At 34.6% G+C, this 4,373-nt stretch overlaps 1 pseudogene; it reads left to right on the top strand.

Moving 5' to 3' along the window:
- Positions 1–2,074: 2,074 nt before the first annotated feature.
- Positions 2,075–2,878, top strand: LOC101721207 (eukaryotic translation initiation factor 4E pseudogene; annotated as a pseudogene).
- The last annotated feature ends 1,495 nt before the right edge of the window (positions 2,879–4,373 follow it).

Genomic DNA, 4,373 nt, shown 5'->3' with positions numbered 1-4,373 from the left:
TGAAAACAACATGAAACAAAGTTTATATAGATCATGCCCTTATTTTACTACAATGTCAGAAAATTTTAAAGGTAATAAAAACAAAATGTGATAAGAACTCTGAAGGCAAGGAAGGAGTGGAAATAAGATTTATTTAAGCTTTCTTTAGTCATACTAATTCATTTTCCCAGTGATACAGCTGTTCTTATTTGGGATGCATTTCAATATCCCTGAAGACTACTATAAAAATTCCATTTATGTGAAAGTCTTTTGACTCAACGGACAGTTTGATTCTCAAAATAATTGTTAGTATGGTATCTTTGCTTTACATTGGTAAGAACAAAGTTACTTTAAATAACATATTGAAATGAAAATCTTTGTACCAAATTTTTACCCCCTACTTTATTGTTTCAAGAGCTCTACAATTTCAGTTTCAAAAGTGACCCAGTGGATGTGCCTGCCAGTGTACCATAAAAAGCTGTACAGGGCCAGGGATTTAGCTCATTGGTGCTGCCGCCTGCCTCGCAAGCACAAGATTCTGAGTTTGATCCCTGGTACCAAAAAAAAAAAAACCAAAAATCAATGCTGTCCAGAAAAACTGACCACTCTTCAGACTGAATAAAGAAAGGCAGGGCCAGGAATTTAGCTCAATGGCACCATGCCTGCCTCGCAAGCGCAAGGTCCTGAGTTCAATCTCCAGTACCAAAAAAAAAAAAAAAAAAGAAAGGCAATTTACACATGCAATCCATTCTTTCAAGTATAACACAAAATGGAAAAATAAGCTGTCATTTCTTCAACTTAGTGAACAAATTGGTGATATAACTCCTGAGTGGCATTTTTATTATCAGACACACTTGAATATCCTTTTTAAAAAAGTATGTTACTCATACTATTAAATCTCAAAAAGGAACTAATTATTTTACACATTACAATCGCTTTTTTAAAAACACATTTTTTATTTCTCCTCTTTCTTTAGCATACACACATTTTACACACCTACCCCAGACTCCACTCCAGGATTTTGAAAAAAGTGAAAGATAGGTAGGTATTAGAAATATAAATTAAATTAAAACCCTTTCTGGTGAGTTATAGATGTGGAAGATATTAACCTCAAAGTCATCAAAATCTAGTTTGCCTTTTAATATATTTATATTGTTTTATTAAATTTTTTCTTTTTATTAAAATGATAGAAAGTAACTAACCAAAACTAATGTCCTGGACCAAAAGATATGGCTAATCATCCCTTAGTAATTTCAAACATATCTCTCTACATTAAATAAAGGGACAAATGCATTCTTTTAAAAATCTTTGAGAAATATTTCAATCTTTCAAAAATATATCTTTACTATTGTTGGAAATATTTTTCTTCTCCAAAATAATTAAATAATCAACAGAGGGAATTAAAAATCCTGTACCACTTTAACTGAAATTGTAGCACCCAATGAGAAAGAACCAACCAGAGACCAATATTAAATCCACACAGGAGTTTATTACCAGCCAGGACCGGAGCTGAGCATTGGACTCCAGCCTCTACTGGGAGAGATTAACATGTTTTATACACCTTTGAGGCCAACAGTTTCTAGGCCCCCCTACGGTATAGAACTAGCAGAGCAAGCGAAAGGTACAGAGGGAACGTCCTACAGTTAGAACATTTGTAAAACAATAGTTGACTAATTGTTTTTAAAGAGACTTTCTAAGGGGAGGAGGTTTCTAAGCTTCCTCCTTCTGAGTTCATCTAAAGGGCAGGCAGGTGGGTCAAGCAGCAATATGGAGTCTGTCTTGCTAACTAGGGTCCTTCAGAAATAATTTAGGTTTGTTTTTTGTTTGATTTTTTTGTTTGTTTGTTTGTTTGTTTGTTTTTTGGTACCAGGGATCAAACTCGGGTCCTTGAGCTTGCCGGGCAGGTGGCGGAACCACTGAGCTAAATCCCCGGCCCTAATTTAGGATTTTTATTTCCCCAAATTTCTGATTTATTTCTGATCACTGAACTTTTTCATGTTGAATTTTGAGCTTCAATATTTGATCTTTTCAAGGATAAACTTGAGATATTTCTAGTTAAATGGATGCACCTCAAGAACATATGCTTAAGAGATCGATCTAAGATGGCGACTGCGGAACCGGAAACCACCCCTACTCCTAATCCCCCACCTGCAGAAGAGGAGAAAACAGAATCTAACCAGGAGATTGCTAACCAAGACCACCATATTAAACATCATCTTCAGAATAGATGGGCACTCTGTTTTTTTAAAAATGATAAAAGTAAAACTTGGCAAGCAAACCTTCGACTGATCTCTAATACTGTTGAAGATTTTTGGCCTCTGTACAACCATATCCAGTTGTCTAGTAATTTAATGCCTGGCTGTGACTACTCACTTTTTAAGGATGGTATTGAGCCCATGTGGGAAGATGAGAAAAATAAATGCAGAGGACGATAGCTAATCACATTGAACAAACTGCAGGGACGAAGTGACCTCGATCGCTTTTGCCTAGAGACGCTGCCTTGCCTTATTGGAGAATCATTTGACGACTACAGTGATGATGGGTGTGGAGCTGTTGTTAATGTTAGAGCTAAAGGTGATAAGATAGCAATATGGACTATTGAATGTGGGAACAGAGAGGCTGTTCAACATATAGGGAGAGTATACAAGGAAAGGTTAGGACTTCCTCCAAAGATAGTGATTGGTTATAAGTCCCATGCTGACACAGCTACTAAGAGCGGCTCTACCACTAAAAATAAGTTTGTTGTTTAAGAAGACACCTTCTGAGTATTCTCATAGGAGACTGCGTCAAGCAATCGAGATTTGGGAGCTGAACCAAAGCCTCTTCAAAAGCAGAGTGGACTGCATTTAAATTTGATTCCATCTATGGGACAGGGATTTAGTTCAATGGTTCCGCTGCCTGCTTTGCACCGCAAGGTCCCGAGTTTGATTCCCGGTACAAAAAAAAAAAAAACCAAAAAAAAATTTGATTCCATCTAAATGTTGCTAAGATATAAGAGAAGTCTCATTCGCCTTTGTCTTGTGCTTCTGTGGTTTTTGTTTTGTTTTGCTTTTTAATTTTTGCTAGAGTATCCACCATCCCAATCAAAGAATTAGAGTACACAGTATCCCTAGAATCCATAAATGTGTTCCTGGTCCACTCTGTAACAGCTTAGTAGAATTACCATTACAAACACATTTTACCGATTTACAATACTCAAAAAAGAGCTTGTATTTCTATACCTTAACAGGAAGAAAAACGTTACATTCCATTGTATCCAGGAGCATATTTTGCTGGTTTGAAAGAGTATGATGCATACAGTTTTCTAGCAATTTTCTTTGTATCTTTTGACAGCATTATCTTTGCTGTACTCCTGTTGATGGCTGCTAGATTTTAATTTATTTGTTTCCCTACTTAATAACATTAGTGATTCTGATTTCAGTTTTTCATTTGTTTTGCTTTTGTTTTTTCCTCATGTAACATTGGTAAAAGATCCAGGAATATGACACGAGGGTGGAATAAACATTAATTTTGTGCATTCTTTGGTAATTTTTTTTTATAACTACAAAGCTTTGCTACAAATTTATGCATTTCATTCAAATCAGTGATCTATGTTTATGTGATTTCCTAAACACGATTGTGGATTATAAAAAAAAAATCATAATTACATTCCTAACTAGAATTAGATGTCTATTTTTGTATCTTTATGCTGTATTTTAATACTTTGTATTACTTAGGTTATTTTGCTTTGGTTAAAAATGGCTCAAGTAGAAAAGCAGTCCCATTCATATTAAGACAGTGTACAAAACTGTAAATAAAATATGTATAGTGAATTGTCTTTTAATTTGTCCTTTTATTTCTCCATCTCTGTAGAAGGAATTTGTACTTTTTATTGCAAGGCGGTCTCTATTGTGTCTTCTCTTGTAGTGTCTTCCACCTGAACAGCATTCATTTGGAGCACTAGTTTGTTTACTACAATTTTTAATAAATTTAATAGGTAGTATATGTATGGAATTAAACTGATGTGGCTATCTTTGTTTTTAATAAAGTAAGGCACAGTTCTTCAGTATTAGGTAAATAAATATACTTCCAATGTGTTAAAAATTTATGAAATTGGGATTTTGGTGCATCACCATGTGATTGACATAACGGGGGTTGTAAAATTTAGTTATTGAGTTGAGATGTTCTTATGTAAGTGTCAGAAGGCTAGCACAGGGAAAAACAGGTGGTGGTCGTATGCATTAAGGCTTCTTAGTGTTACTTAAACAAGGGACTAAACAACTGTTAATGCATTTATATTGGTGAATTGTATGGTCATTTGTAGTATGATTTTCTGTAAACTTGAAAACTTGATATATTCTTTGTAGAATATCATTTGAAAACAAACCTGAAAATATTTTGTCTCTAACACATAA

Source organism: Heterocephalus glaber, unplaced genomic scaffold (genome assembly GCF_053883595.1).
Source record: "Heterocephalus glaber isolate CG9 unplaced genomic scaffold, H.glaber_assembly_v1.0 deba00001523, whole genome shotgun sequence".
In the NCBI taxonomy this organism is placed as follows: domain Eukaryota; kingdom Metazoa; phylum Chordata; class Mammalia; order Rodentia; family Bathyergidae; genus Heterocephalus; species Heterocephalus glaber.
The sequence above is the reverse complement of the archived record's forward strand: the minus strand, read 5'-3'. Positions and strand labels throughout refer to the sequence as shown.